Source organism: Pomacea canaliculata, linkage group LG14 (assembly GCF_003073045.1).
Source record: "Pomacea canaliculata isolate SZHN2017 linkage group LG14, ASM307304v1, whole genome shotgun sequence".
In the NCBI taxonomy this organism is placed as follows: Eukaryota; Metazoa; Mollusca; class Gastropoda; order Architaenioglossa; family Ampullariidae; genus Pomacea; species Pomacea canaliculata.
This window is the reverse complement of record NC_037603.1, coordinates 2,809,248-2,826,327: the sequence shown is the minus strand read 5'-3', so window position 1 is coordinate 2,826,327 and position 17,080 is coordinate 2,809,248. Positions and strand designations below refer to the sequence as shown.

The 17,080-nt window shown below is 43.2% G+C and overlaps 1 protein-coding gene across 2 annotated transcripts in view; it reads right to left on the bottom strand.

The window, feature by feature from the left end:
- The window catches only part of LOC112554874 (tyrosine-protein kinase RYK-like), an 89,383-nt gene that overhangs the window by 71,930 nt on the left and 373 nt on the right, over positions 1-17,080 (bottom strand). The gene's annotated exons all lie outside the window — the stretch shown is intronic.

Genomic DNA, 17,080 nt, shown 5'->3' with positions numbered 1-17,080 from the left:
TTATACACATCGCACTTTAGATTCCCGATTCTCGTGGCGGATAGCAAATAAGATTTATCATTTCGACTTTCCTGATTCGTACAGCCCTAAAAGGAGAAGTACGTGTTATTTGGCTGAGGCCTTTTAATATTTTTTTCTTCATGTTTTAACGAGGCACCGGGCTTTGCACCTCTTACCTACTCAATAATGAGTTCGAGTTGGAGATGCACACACATGCTCGTCATTTCTTGCACTGGCTTGCTGTTGTTTTGTTGTACAGAGGTAGCTAAAGCTTGATTTCAGAAGACCTAAACTAAAGCGTACACGGGGAATGCACGTGAACGGCCGCAAAACGAAATGACAGTATGATCAGTAAATAAGGCTATCCACATACGCTATCCGTGTATTAACTTCAGGTAAACAGATGCTACAGAAGATGAAAACTGACAAGTCTATCACGATGATCAGTGATTCTTTTAACAAAAAATGGAAAAGGGGTTGAGGCTTTTGGGGTTGGGGAGGAGAGCAGGGGGACAGAAGGGAGGCATCCCTTAATGCTCTTGATTTTAACTTGCAGTATTTATAGCACGATAAGGAAGCAAGTGTTAGCCTTGGGAGTCGTGCAATTAATTTTGCTGACACGTCCACTATAATATTTGTCTTACAAGTGATGAGGGATGATTTGATAACGCTGAACGTCACTCACGTTACTCTCGGCGGCCTCTCACGGGAGGTTTTCTTTTAAGCTTGCACCGATACCGACTGTCAAGAAACAGCACGATGTCCGGACTCGACCCCGCTCCATATGAAGACTTCAAAAGGCAGCCCACGATGAATTTTGTAGTGTTAAGACATTTTTTAAACACTGTCAGAGACGACCGATAAACAAAAATAAAGTACTCGCGCGTGCACACACACACATAGAAAGCGAGATAGGTATTTGGCACTCACGATAAGCGAAAAGCAGATGACATTACACTTCAAAATTATTTTTTTAATTCACAACAAGTCTAAAAGCTTCTCTTCCAAAGTTCGTCTTTCCACCGTTCATGTACTGGAAAATAATTTACACATTTTCCTTTATAACTGTTAGCAAAAGTCCTCGAGCAACGATGCTGGAAAAATTCTACGTGCTCGCAAACTTCAAAAACTCGAGGGTTTGGGGTTGTCTCCCCCACTTCCCCTATGAAAAAGTTAGGAAGATGTGGGCATGCGCATTAAGTCTGTTTCAACTGCTGACTGGCTGAAATGGCTGACGTACGTGAGAAGATACCTTGCACCAGTCCTGTGTTAAAAATTACGGGAGGTGAAGTGGTCGATGTGTCTGGCCACCTTCACAGGCCACTCAGCCTGCAACTCTACTGAGCCATCAAAGCACTCCGTGACAGGTCGATCAGCATTTTGTCTTCCTTCTTCTTCTTGGTGTGTGTCCTATAAATCATCCGCAAACGTGTTTGTAAGACCTACAAGACGCCGCGGCCTGCTGTCATTCTGCACTGTCTGGCGAATCTCAACAAGCTGGAATGCTTTTGTGAGCTGCCGTGAGCAGTCTACTGTTCACGCCAACGCCAACTCGGCTCTCTCAACAGTTCAGAATATTGTTATTCTTGATCTCGCATTTACCCCCTGAACTGACATTTGTGATTTATTTCATGACTTGGTCGACAAAACTTCATATATAAAAAAAGAGAGAAAAGTAATGTGCAGAAATGCGCGCGCGTGCGGTTTCTTTTTTGGGGGTGGGTGAGATGGGTGGGATTTTCTTTTGTTTTGCTTAGGTTTTACCTGGACCCCTTCCTCCCACCTGCCTAGTCACCACAAAGGCACCTGATTTAACTAGGAAAAAAGTAGAATGTGGAAAGAAAGGATGAGACTCTGTCGTGTCTTTAAATAAAGATGAACCGCTTACAATTCACTACTCTTATGGCCAATTGGTTATTAGGACGTTTTACATATACAATCTTTGATCTTTCAATCATATAATCTCATTTTAAATAGAAAAAAATACATCAATGAGTTGGCATCTAAACCACCAAAGTATGGACAGTTGCAGCAGGCAAATCGATCTAGTCCTGAGGTCAACATTGACAGGTTCCTATGTCAGCGCGGTGGCGTCACCCAGCAAAAATTTGTCGCGATGAAAGTGCGCTACTGTTGTTTTGTTGTTGTTTTTTTACATCGGTAGCGCACGTGTGCATGCGAATGTGCGCAAGCCCACCCCTACACCACTTCGTCTCCATCCAGAGCAAATGCAGGGTGGCTGACACGTCAACTTCTCGTCTAAGGGTTCCTCCTTAGAACGAAAATTATTCAAACGGTCCAGACCCGGAGAACGGGGGCAGCTCGTCTCAGAAAACATCCCGCGCACAAAGCCCTTTTACCATGAGCAAGGGGGGCGCTTTACAGGCGACCACGGAGGTAATCTTATCTGGGGCCCTGCCACTAAATATTGTTTCTTAATGGAAGATCATTTTTCTGCCCATGTTGAGCGAGGAAAGGCAGGCGTCCCTCGCGCAACGATTCCACCTGTCCGACAAACATGATGAATGATAAGACGACCTGATCTTCTCTTCTTTTACTGTCTGCACGTGGCTTGGCTCGAACAAAACTTGGGACCCGAGCCTTCAGCGGGTCTGTCTTAACTTCCCGCGGCTCGATAGAAACATTATACGGAGATCAAAGGAGCCTTGCCCATCACCCATCCGCTCTCACTCTCCCTCGCACATAAACTATAACTATAAAAATTTCACACATTAAAAAATTCGCTATATATTGTGTGCATGTGTGTATATGCGCGTGCGGGCATGCATCACATGTGCGTGAGAAACTGCAAAGCGATGAAGAAGGGAACTGGCGAGATGAGTGAATGTGGAAGGCATAATTGCACGTTTCCTATGTGTGCCGTCAAACCATGTTTTTGAATGTGACGGACACGTTTCTATCGGACGAACAAAACTTTAAAACTCTGCACTTATACACGGTGCCACCCTTAAAGTGTGGGTGTGAAGGGGGTGGACAAGGGGAGAGGGACACTTGTTCCCTTACAGGAAACAAAAGAAATATCGCACATCTGGTATCTGAAAGTTCGGAACCGAGAGGGCAGGCATTGTTCAAGTGCCGAACTTATACAAAAGAACCGTTACACCCGCTGCCCATTATGCAGTCTCAGGGCAAGCCATTACGTCATGCATGGCTCACGTGTGCTGCACTGTCAAACGTGGACAGGTCAGGAGGAACGTAAGTGAGAAAGAAAGGTAGCGCGTGCACACAAACGCACACATATAAGAGAGAGAGAGAGGGAGAGAGCACTAGTGATGATCACTAACAGATTCAAAGAAATGGTTTCCTGCTGTTCCGCCCTGCCCCTCTCCCCTCCCATCGACTTTCGTCAGTGCCGAGAATAATAAATTCCAGCTTTAACTTACTGTCTTTGAATTTGAAAGAAGCCAGACTCACATCTGCCCACCCACCTAACCCTCGCCCACCCGACTCGTTCAAAACGTGGGAACACTACATGCCCCCACCACCCCCGCACAACTCCATGGTCCCTCCTTCCTGCACTCAATTGGAAACAACCCTCGGAGTGCAGGCGAAGGGGCAGCAGATCGCTGGCCGCACGTCAAAAGCCTACTTGCGCGTAACAGTGACGACACGACAGCTGAATGGCGGCGCCATGCGACAATGGCGGTATAAATCTGCGCGCGGCCCAAAAGCCCCTGAATCACTCCGCTCCGCTCGAGCTGCAGTAAATAATATGCCCATAATACGCAAACTCGCCAGGCCCCCGAGCCCGTTTGACGCGTGCAGAAATGGCCTGAGTGATGAGCCTACGCGATCTGAGCACTCTATCGTAACTCATTCCCAGCCCCTGACCTTGCCCCCCTCCCCTTTCCTCTCGCGCTTCTGGTGCGTTCATAAAAGCACTCCTTTCGAGAAAAAAGAAAAGAGAGAACAATCCATGTGTTCTCTTAGAACAGACCTGGGCAAACGCCGGCCCGCGGGCCGGATCCGGCCCGCCTCCTGTCTCTGACCGGCCCGCCCGCTGGCCGCCCACCAGTAAATATACTATATATACAGTATTGGGTAAAACTGAGTTAACTATATTAGTCCGGCCCTCTAGAACCATCCCAGTTTCTCATCCGGCCCCTTGGGAAAATTAATTGCCCACCCCTGTCTTAGAAAAAAGAATGAGAGAATAAATAATAATTACAAAATAAGCAGTAAAAATGGCAGTAGAACAAACTTTATGCAGGAATGCTTACCCTTAGGATGACCAACCTGTAATACTTCCCTACACTTGCCACCCGCCCAAAAAAGCAGATAATTCAAGGGAAAACCTATATGTTGATTCAGTGTGTTTAATCAAGCACAGATTTCCATAAAAAGTAATGTTTTGCCCTATGCCGTACTACCTATAATTGTGAAGATTTCTGTGATGATTAGGATTAAGGAAACGGGTAAAAGTAAACTTTTGTTTATGTGTTGTCTTTTGTGATTAGAAGAAGGAAGTCCTACTGATTTACATCCAAAGGTATTCATGTCTAACAAAGCAGGATTAAGTCTTCATGCTACACTTAAATACTTCTGAAACAATAATAACCCAATTCTTTCACGAAAAGTAAAAAGTTCCAAGCAGCAGCAGCAACAAAAACAATAATATAGATACCATCTACAGCAAACTTTGCAGTGCGTCTCACAAATTTTCAGTCTTCTCATGGGTTAGGATGTTTATTTAACAAAACTGTACAAATCTCTCTAAAACCAAAATTGTAAACTTCATTACGCAGTCACAATCTAATGCACAAAATTGCTGTTTCTGCAAAGAACTGTAAAAGGAAACGAAAATGAGTCAACCCTGCTCTGCATGGTTTAATGGGCAAAAGACTGCTTTACTGCACAACCAGCACTTACAAGGAGGAAAAAAAGGAACGGTGAAAAAAGATTCCGAGAAAGACAAGGAGACTATTATGTGTATATACTTGCTATTTGCTACTTTATGACCAGAAAGATTGTTTGCTGGACAATTGATGTAGGCTGAAGTAAGGGGGGAGATGGGCGGGGACAGAGTTACACAGTTATTCGATACCTACTTCAGGTGAATTTTACAGTGGACAGTCAGCGCCATGCTTCGTGCTCAAAGGCAGTTTATGTGGGTTCAACAGTCAGGATAAAACTTTACACCTTCTTATGAGGGCATAGCGTCGTTAAACTACGAGACAATCTCGAATTTTTGTGAAGTGCCTGTGTCAGCGAGGTAGTTCGGGTTCTTGACATCATTGTAATTTTTTTTTTAACAGGGAGAAAAAAATGAGTGAAATAAACGAGGATGCTCCCCTTGTCTTAATGGAATGAAGGAGTAAACAGTAACAGTGGCCACCACATCGCCACCGAGGTTAGTTGGATGTGCTTTTGTGAATTTTGTATGTAAAAAGTGTCCTTAAAGCCCGTTTCCCGTGTGGAATCAACAGACATTGTCTATGTACATGTTACGGCCAAAGTGGGAACTGGCCGGCCAACTTGCATCACATTAACCGGCCAATGTCCGATCTTTTCAAGGTTTCGGGATTTGGCCAGCCAGTTTGTAAAATGGCATGGGGCGATCGGCCAAAGTCGAAAGAAAAAGGTCATGAAAGATTTTGGGTGTTTGTATACTGTAATGATAATCATATTATTTGAATATTAATTATACTAAATTGCCAAAAAGTCCAATTAGTTTATTACAGTAAATGACCAATCTCTATACCGACAGCTGTGCCGCCTACCGGAGAGTCTTGTATCAGCAAATTGAATATTGGCCAGGGATTTCCCGCCAGTTCGGGAACTGGCCGGCCAAAGTAGTATATACACCCAGTACATCGGACATTGGCCACACACCTCAGCCAAAGTGCGAAATGGACGACCAATTCGGGAACTAGCCGAACTTCGGGCTTTGGCCGTAACATATATATATACAGACAGGAAACAGACAAGCCAGCAACCAGCTCCTTGATCAGTGTACAACATACAAATGTGCAAAAACTGTGGTCATCGCTGCTGGTGATGTTACTATTACAAAGGCATATGACAAAAACTGTAGTTATTTTAGGGCACTTGGACCACTAATCAACAAAACAGCAAACAAAAGGTTACTGCGGTGACAGCACTATAAGGAATATGCCATCACTACAGGTAATACCTTTACACAGAAATAAATCACTAAGGCGAAATTTCCATCTCCATCATGGTAAGTTACTGTATTAAATATATTTACATCACTTCACATAATCCTCAAATTATCAGACGGTCAGTTTATTAGATGATTATTAATAATTATTATTATTATTGACAATTCCTGAGTTCCTCCACCACTTTCGTATCAGATCCATGAGAAAATGGTCAACAGAAAGTCGTCACTTCTATAGAAAGACATAATCTGTTTGTTTTTTTCTCTTTTGTTTAATGTGTCCATAAATAAACATGTGTCCTGATACCAAGACAGCCCACAAAGATTCTGATGTAACACGTGTGGCTTGCCTAGCCTAAACAGCATTATGAATACAAGTTTTAAGGTACAAAACTTTGTGGGCCTCCTATGAAGCTTTCCGCATTTTTACAGAGATGGAGTCATTGCACAAGCTTTCACGTTTCGCTTAATGACCTTTTCCCAGACCACCCAGAACAAAACAAACGTCATCTTGCACATTAAAAACACCCTCATGCCCTCCACCAGCCAGACTCGTAATGATATGTATATGCACGTTTTTTCCTCTCTGTGCTGATCCCATGAAAGGAGTTCCTCTCTGCTTCGCGCTATCAATAGCTGTCTGCTGAGGAATACCAGTTCATGTAGTAGACTGCACAAGCGTCCGTTTCTCTACTTTCAATTGACAGAAGTTTACGTAATTTTACATACTCATAAAATGTGGTAACTTAGCTGTGGACATAGATCCGCTCACACAACTCCCGATAAGCTTCCGAGAAGAACAATACACTGATTTTAGAGACAACGCATAACTATCATCAACGCTGTAACTGTCTGGTACAATGTATATACAAAAAAGTGCCAAATATTGCCACATTCGACAGCGTGTGATAGGATAAGAAAGCCCTTTGCGAGTTATTTCATGGGCGGGAGTAAAGAGAGAGATACCCAACAACCCCTGCTACGTTCCGTCCGCGGACGTGCAGGCTGTAACGGCACTATCCTCGAGAACGCGACGTCGCGCCCTTTTCACAGAGCCGGTCCCCACTCGGGAGGTGGACGTTGGGCGCCGGAGATGGCATTCCAGTTCAATCGGTGAAAAGATCGATAATCTTTAATTAGGTCAGCCCAGTTGGCCGGGTCTGCGCCGTCGGCGGACGTTTCAGGTCCAGCAAAAGCAGCGGCAGCGGCGGCGGCGGCGCTAGTAATAGCACAGCCGTGGCGACTGTCATTGCAGACCGGCGCGTCGCCAGTTATTTATAGTCCTTTTACGGCTTAAATGAATTTCATGACAAATTTCTCTGCACCAACTGCATCCTCTCACTCATTCCCCAAGCACGGAGGAGTACGCGCTGCCATTACGTTATACTATGTTGTCTTCTTCTCTGTGGTGTGCTGTTTATTTATATACATTACATATATATAATATCTCCTTTATACTTTATGGAGAAATTATGAAGTCGGCAACCTCTGGATCCTGTGGCCGGGTGTACAGAACGCCGCGCTAGGTCACTAGTTGGATGGCTAATGCATGACAGTTAACTCAACTTTTTAATTAATAACTCTTAGCAGTTACCCATCCGGTTAATGCCAGAGCAGCGCATCCGGCCCCTGGCGTCTACCAAGACCGTCCCTCAGCGCTGCACGCCATGGCGTGCGAACACAACAGCTGCTTGGTGCAAAAGGAACGGAATGCGACGACGATGGCGCACGCAACTGAAGCATGCAGCACGACAGCGATAGACGTGGCAGACGTCGACCGATCAGTCATCTGCAGCAGCTCCAGTGACGTCCAGAGTTTAGTCAGGCGAAGGACTTTGTCAATTAAAGGGACCAAAAAAGAGGAGCTGTAAGTTCTCTCAAGCAACCGGCTGCTCCGGAAACCGAGGCCTCGGTCTCAATCCACAAGTTCGCTGTAACAGCGATTCCTTACGTCATACCCCGCACCACCCCCGCCCCCCTCAGGCGGAAGACATCGTTGATCAGCTTCCAGTAATGGATGTGGTTAATTAGCCTTTTACAGCACCCAGGTGCTGTCTTGCTAACTGAGAAGAAGATGAAGAAGTGAAGTCGAGAGGAAACGAAAACACCCCTAAAAAATAGCTTCACACCAACCGCAAACGAAACCCCTGATGAATATTCAATTTTAAATATTTTCCTTCGATGACTGTGATGAAGATCATCACCAACAGCAGAAAGACATTAAGAAGATAAAGTTAGACAAGCAAGAGAACAGAAAACGAATAAGTGCAGTGAAGGGGAAACGAAAATAGCCCTAAAACAGCACTTAGCCAACCACAAACAACGCTCCTGATTAGTATTCAATTTAAAATTTGTTTAAAAAAATTCCTATGACTGTAGCAACAGTTACAAGAAAAAGAAGAGCGGGTTATTCAAATGCATAAAGTAACAAAATTTGATGTACAGTGATACCTCGGTTCTCGAACATAATTCGTTCCGGGAGGACGGTCGAGAACCAAATTGTTCGAGAACCGAAGCAATGAAACCCATAGGAAATAATGGAAACTGGATTAATTCGTTCCAAGCCCCAGAAAATGCCTATTTACTGGCCTAATTTGTATATAATAAGTACAAAAATGAGTCTCAACAAGAAATAAGAAATAAAAGTGTATTATTAAAAAAAAAAAATAAAATAAAATAAAATGTACTGTACAGTACAGTACAGTAAATGTGTTTCATTTACTGTAACCAAACTTTATGGCAGGAGGAATGAATGTGGAGGGAGGAGGGAAGGGGGATGGTTATTGTTGAAGGAGTCTCTTCAATAAAAACAGAGGTAACTGCTCTTCTGTTTCTCTGTATCTTTTGCTGAGGAGAATCAGAATCTTGCTCTGCAGTTGCTTGTCTGATTTCTTTACGGAAGAATTTGTCAATTGTTTGCTGTTTTTTTCTCCTTTGCAAATTTTGCGGAAAGTGGACATAACATTGTCATTAAAAATGTTAACTGCTCTATTTGCTACCACTTTATCAGGGTGATGTTGTTCAACAAAATTTGCGATTTCTGCCATTTTGCACACATTTCATTGACTCTCTCCACAAAAACGTGACTCTCTCTCTCTCTGCACTCACACTGATGACGCAAGCAAGGCGCGCTGAATGAACGCCATTCGGCTCAACTCGGCTCATCTCGGACGTTCAGATGTTCGAGTTCCAAATATTTGTTCGGATTCCAAGACAAAATTTTCTCGAATTTCCTGGTCGAATACCGATTTGGTCGAAAGTCAAGGCGTTCGAGAACCGAGGTATCACTGTATTTACATTCTTCTTAGTTTTACTCGAGGCACTTCACTCTTAAACAGTAGAGATCTGACTCGACCATGAAACTGATATCCAAGCCCATCCCAGATAGAAAAAGGTTTGTTGACAGGAAGCGCCAGATGGATGTACATCGCAAGACTGCCGTATTGTAACGGCATCATTTCCTTGCTACCGCTCCTGCCTGCGTACACATACACACGCGCGCGGGCTAAAAGAGGGGGGAGGAGGACTGACATAAAACAAGGCTGAAGTGGAACCCTTTTCACAATGCATTACGGCTAAGGAAAGCGCTCCCCTGCTGAGATGCGAACCCCAGTTACTTATCACATTAGACAAGTAAGGAGAATGTAATGTTGCGTCTTTTTCAGAATATTTTTTTTTCTCTCTCTCTCTCTGCGTTCACAGTAGCTCCTGCAACTGACTCCCCTTTTTCTTTGCTTCCGTTCTGACAAAAACTGCTGGCGGCAATTTTTGAACTGTCCGCGAATTTACCCTTACCATTCTGTACGTAGCACGTAAAAAAAAGAAAGTTCCGCGCCGTCTGCCATAACAAAACTCTCTCTTTCTCCCTTTTTCCAGTAGTTCGCTGTTCTACAGAATCAGTCCCTCCGACAATGGAGATCTTTAACAGCAAAGAGTAGTTTTCTTCACTCATCCGCTCTCGCCGAACTCTACCAGTAATCGTCGCTGCTGGCTACTCTTGTCTCTAAAGAAATATGATGTTTTCAACATTGTTGATGCCATCATGATATTCTCCACCCCACCCACCCACCCCAAAAAAAGTTAGCGAAGGACTTCATAGAAATGTTAAGTCTTCAGCCAAAGTTTTAAGAGAAATATAAGTTGTCAGCCAAGAACTTCACAGAAGTCTTGTGGGCCCAGGTTCCGAGTCCTGTGGAAGAACTGCATCTAATGGGATTATTGTGAAGCTGGAAACGCTTTATCAGCCTATTTACGACAACAAGGGTTGGTAGTCACGTCAAGCTTATAAGCCACTTACAGACCGATAACCTCTGCATAGTGCATCGCGACGGGCGCTCACCCAATGTAAAGAATATATGTAGAGATCTTAAGTCTCATGGAAAATGCAGGACAGCTTTTCTCTCGTTGACCAGTATGTCATAAGCTTAACATGAATTCCAGTCCTGGTAACTATACTCGACAATGCCACATCTGTAAATCTTGTTAGCACAAACCTTTCTGCTCCCTCTACCCTCACCCCATAAAAATACTTTCTACGCCCAAACAAAAGTGCTCCTGCTAAATAGCAATGCCCAGATCATCTGCCACTTGGGAGAGCCGAGTCTCACTTCTGTTCTTTTAATATACTTCAACTGCTGTCTCTTTCCACTAAGCCATAAAGATAATACCGCTTCTACCAAAAATAAATCTCACAACAGCTGAGTTTTTGCATAATGTCTCTACAAGTGCATTACCCTACAGCGGCAAGCTCATTCATCTGCTTCCCCCTTCCGCTCTTTAATTCCCATCTGCATACTCCCCATGATGTTCGCTCACTTTGTTCAGGCCAGTTCAAGCGAGAACCAATTCGGATGTTTGCCTCTGCACAGCTAGACGCTGCTGCTGTTGCTGCTGCAGCTGGCCTCCAAAAGCGGAGGTGCGAACAAGATCGGTCGCTGACAGGTTTATAGAGAAAAGGGATCAGATAGCAGCAGGAAAATCCATTTCCCAGTCCCAGAGAAATAGTTCGAATCACACACTGCTATTAGCGTTCTGACGTCGGCAAGGCCAGTAATCTTGTCGAGACAGACCTGTTCCCTTTCTCCTCCCCCACCCCGCCTCCACCCCATTTCAATACTATATCCTAGCCTTGCCTTCCCTCCCCAAACTCATAGAACTTCTTTTTTTCGCGAAAGAAAACTTCGGGGAAGGTTTGAAACGTCGCTGGCATTCTGAAGTATTTGACGAAGGTGATAAGGGCATGTCTTGCGGCGTTTCAAACTGGAATAAGCGTCAACAGATGTTTGCATAAACTCTCGTCTCGTAAATGCTCATCGCGGTAAATGTTTCGGACTGCCCCGGAATCTGTCCACTGAAACATTTAATAATAATATGTTAATTTGTATAGCACTTTTTTCCCACCGTTAAAGGTGGGCTCAAAGCGCTGGGCATGACTGTCCACAGGTCATGGGGATGGACGAAGCTACAGTAATGTGGGAGAACAGTCTCATGTTGTAACTGCTTGGTTAATACCAGCCACCTGCAGCCCTGTTGGCGAGTGCACTGTGGTTGTATAGTTGTGACCTTTGTCTATTCCTGTGTATAGCTGACAGACATATGCCGCACTGTCAAACTGCACGAAGAACACTTCTGATGACGATGATTCACTGATGATGAGAGTGACCTCTGCCTTGTTTTCTGCCAGTGGTATGTAGCGATTCTATCGCAGACTGAACACAGTAAAATGGGTGGTCTGCTGATGCACAGATATGTCTGACCACCATCGGAACGTAACTACTAGGGTCCATAAGGCCGATGGCGTCCAAGACGGGCGCGCGCTTTACCTACAAATACGCGAGGCAGAGGTTGCCAACAAACGGCCTGTGAGTTGTAATTCTCGACGTGACTTCCAGCACTGTTTCCTCTCAAGGGTGGGTCGTGGCAAGTTAGGTCTTCAAAATAGAGAGGTGATCCTCCCCTTACAATGTCCATTCCCCTCCAAAAATAGAGGTGAGCCCTCCCCTTAAAGCGTCCGTTGACCTCCATGTTATATACTGTCCCTTTTACAATTAAAATTAAACACCCTGATCCTTTCACATTTTTTCATTACTTATTTCATGCAGAAACGCAAACGTTAATGCTGAACTTAAATTTTCTCTTAAGATGGAAAACATTTTAATATTTTGGCTTCAGTTGTTTTTATTCGTTATACTTTTAATTAAAACTAATCCACGCTGAGAAATAAATATCTTCTAATCACTAAATGTGGACTGCTTCCTCTCTACCAGCATGCCGTCATTCAACAACACGTCCAGTAACTGCGAACATTTTTTAAAGATTGATTCTGTAGCTCAGCTCTGAAAGACTCTTGTTCTCCAGGAAGAGTCCCATACTCGTGAAAAATAAGACTCGTGTTTGCCGAATCCGGGGATAGAGGTGAGGGTAGGGGGGAAGATGATAAGCAGCAAGCCAGCCCACCCTCGTATGAAGGTTCCGCTCAGCCTGAATGTCATATCGCTGAAGTTTTTCATTATAGGCGTCATAACCGTAGTGATTGAGCCCGCCAGATCCGGTGCATTCAATTTCCCTGAAGCAATCACTGGCTTGTCAAATTTGAAGAATGCGAGCGGGCCCTGAAACTTGTGTGAGAAATTAACTGACCCGGGGAAAAAGGCGAAGGGAAGCCCCCACTAGCTCCCCCTTGCCCCGTCGTCGGTGACCATGGCATCAACGACCTTCAGGCCCGGCGCCAGGCATGAGCGGCCCGTACCGAAGCTTCGCTGAGTATTCCTCCTAATCATAAACCTCTGTGTTAGTCGCGCTTTTCACCTACTCTCCACCTAACCTCGTCCTGCCACAGCTCTTTTAATTGTTTTCTTTAAAAAAACTGAAGTGTTTGAGTTAAAAGCTAATTTCTTCTTCACTGCTTCAATGGGTGGGCTGGCAGATGTCTTCCACAAATCAACTCATTTCAATGAAGAACTTTTTAAATACCATTAAAAAATTTGTTACTACTACTGTCGGTCGCACGAGTAAAACTGCTTTTAGCGCTTTAGATACAAAGCATTAAATATACATTCTACTGTGAATACTACCTTCTCTCTTTACCTCCCTCCCACCTAATGATAGTAGACGTCACAGAGTGCAACAAGCAGTTATCTTTAAGTCTGTGCATACATGTTCCTACCCAAAAATAATTTTTCTAATAGGATTTTTTTTAACAGAACTATCCCTCTCTTGTTCTATTTTGTACTTAACAAAGCTATTTTGTTGCTCGCGGAAGTGGGAAGGGGGAGGGGGGGGGCAAACGGAAAGTGAGGAACTAACGGGAGCGAATACATCCAATCTTTCACCCCTACCCCTACCCCAAAAAAACCCGAACTTCCTTGCGCTTTCCCTCCATCCCTTGCAAGTTCTCCCTTATAGGATTATCGATTTCGGACAGCAGCTCAAAACAAGATGACGCACTCCCGGCCTGTTGCACAAAAAAAAGGAAAAAGAAAACATGATTCGCCCTGCCCCATATAATCGTCATGCATCATGCCCCTTCTTGGAATGACGCCGTTTTGATTCTACATCAGTCCAGACCCCACTGCTCTATGGCCGGGGCAGGCGTGATCGGAAATGTCAGATTTTGGGCCGTGACAAAAGTTCTTTTTTTCTCTCTTGACAAGAAGGGTGTTGGGCGGGTGTGGGGGAAAATCGCAGCAACGAAATGCGATTGGAGAAATTATTCAAGCGCTACTGTTCCTGTGACTGGAACCAGATGAGCAAGCGCAAGATGTAGACGAACATGAAGAACAAGCGAGCCCGTCATGTGTCACGTGATCAGTGGGGCACTGTGACGGAACTTGAGCATCCCCCGCCTCCCAACATTTTCTCTCAGACATCATTCGAAAGGTCTGCAAAAGGCCGAAGTGGAGCTGATTGATGGGAGATCGAAACCGAATGCGAATGATCAGAAAGTCGTGGTTCATTTATCTTCATCTGCTTTTTTTGTGGAGGAGGAGAGTGAAATGCAGCCCCAAGCTAACTGTAGTAACCGCCCAAACTACGGTGGTGTCGGCTAGTCATTACATTTTTTTCAGTAAGCGATGGTTCCAAAAAGAAAACCACTTTAGCCTGATCATCGGCAAAAACATCTTTAATCACGAGATTTTACTATCAATGTATCACTAACACTGTCGAGAAACTATAGTGCTGCTAAGATTTGATCCTAGAGTCACGAAATGCGTTTTTGTTCACAGGGACAGACTGCTTCTTTGCCATATTTCGTTAAACCATTGAAACCTACCCTTACACAGACCTTCCATCCAAGGTTGTAAAGTTCCCCTCTCCAAACTCTCTCTCGAACCTTATCTATTCAGAAATTAGATTGTCCATTAGAAAAGAACAATCAGACAAACAACTGCATTCCAAACCACAACTTAACACTATTCAATATCTGTGTGTGCGTGCGTGCGAGAAAGAGTGTATCTGTGTGCATGCAACAATTCATTAGAGAAACATAACAACATTAGCAGGGTTTCCTTCCATTTGACCAAGTCAAAAAACTAAACCAAAGTGATCTGTTACTTTACAGAATGTGCAACATTCCTGGTATGCTACACCTAGATTTAGAGCTGCACCTTGAATTTAAACAACACCCCATGATTTTCCTGACAAGTTGACACCTCGCTGAAAATTAATGCTATGATAACAGCAAGCCTGCGGTAACAAGCAAGAAGTGAGAGCAGGAAGAGGTATGGAACTAACTCTCAAATCTCAAAAGTCGGGATCTATCACCAAGTTGTCACAATAAGAATATTTCAGAAAAGGGTCCTGCATGTAAGATGTCAACCTTGATATACCAGATTCCCAGCTGACACATGTAGTGAACTGTAATGTAAAAAAAAATATTGCACAATCTCACCAGCTTGCTTTTAATGATAAAACAAAATGCATGTAATATGTCTCTTCACAGTATACATACATATCTACTGAAGAAAGGCTTACATTATGACAATATTGACTTGTGTGAGTGACTGTGCATGCAGAATGTAAAAGGTGGATTGATAATAAAAGCAGGAGACCAGTTTAAATGAACAGAAAATTATTCCCATTGGCATTATCTTTATGCAAAAGACATGATCATAATGTTAGACTCCAGAGATCAGTATTTACATTATCAAAATTTTATATAAATTTGACACAAAGAACACAGTCTCTAAGTGCATAAAAATTAACAATCTAGTAAGGTTCATGATAACCTATAGCTGAAGAGCCCAACAGCTTCAAGAAACAAAAATTATTATTGATTTTTATTTATACTATCAACAATTTTATAGAACAGCACACAATTTTAGGTTCTTCTGTGCTAAGTACAGAAAAAAATTGGCAAGTTCTTTTCAAATACCAGAAAATAAGCTTTTATATGGTACAGAAAAGGATCAAAGTATACACACTATTATTTTCTACCAGAGTTCCCATAAAATATACAGCAGAGGCAAAATGGTAAAACTGCCAAAAGATAATTCTATGCTCATACAGGGACCCTCTTGTTCTATGAAAGATAGAAGACAGGCTTCTCAACTGCTCACAAATGTGTCACTGGAAATCTGTGTTGATCTAAACAAAGTGCAGGCAACAGAGATAGTGCCGCAGAAATCTACACAAACAGGCTGAAGATTGAGCTCACTGAGTATAAACAATGTATGCTAGAGATGCAAGACTTCTAAGATCTAAAAATGAAACTAAGCACCTGTCTGCCATGATGAAATTACATTTTTGGTTTTGGAAGCAGTGGTTGTGTTATCCATTGGAGTGAAGGTCCTACCACATTTACAATCCACTGGTCGTTATGAAAACTCCTGCCACTTACTATATGCCTAGGTCAGGGGTGGGCAATTAATTTCCCAAGGGGCCGCATGAGAAATTGGGATGGTTTTAGAGGGTCGGACTAATATAGTTACCTCAGGTTTACCCAATACTGCATATATAGTATATATACTGGCGGGTGGGCCAGCGGGCAGGCTGGTCAGAGACAGGAGGCAGGCCGGATGCGGCCCACGGGCCACCCCTTGCCCAGGTCTGGCCTAGGTATATGTGTGTGTTTTCATGTATATTTTAGGTCTAGTTAAACAAAGTGTTGTTTGAAGGTAACCACAATCCACTTATGTTCATGGAACCATGCTAAATTTCTAGGCCAGGTTTGGTGTAACAAGGTATCAGTATGTTAGTGCACTAATTACCACAAAGTTAGGATGGCATCATATAAGTGATGCACTGCTGTACCTGGCATTTCAGTACTCGACCTGAATCACAGTAGCACATTTTGTGTCACCATTAATCACTAACAAAATGCATACATTATTCAATCTATATCAAAAGTTTAATCTGTGCACCTGTCAACAGGTGAATTTTAAGCAGACTTCACACAAACTTTTAACATTAACAGCTGATGAATTTTACTTATACTGTTTAATTTTCACTACTGTTTTCATTGAAATTTTGTTATGAATCCTGCAAATAATCATTATTATAAAAGCAGCTGTTGTGATCTTCAAACAAAAGCTATGTAACATAAAGATGTTTGTTTCTGTCTGGAAAAATATTCAGATAAAGTCAGTTCCAGTTTGGTTAAGTCTACAATGACTCTGAATCTTTCTAACTACATATATACACACCTATGTTGTCTCTGAAACAACTAAGATAACTAATAGCTAGTACTATTATACTACACTAATTTCACAAATGTTATTATTACTAATGTTGATAATTTCATGTTTGTAATACACATGATCCCACAAAGAAGTTATGAATCTGGCCATCTTATACTGTCGAAGGAACATTGGCCGTTCTCATAACAATTACTGTGGCAGTAAATCAGATTACTCTCTGGGTACTACTACAGTGGCCAGTACCAACCACGGCTTTCTTTTCGCTGTCACGATCGATACAGTTTCACTGCAGCCTGCACCA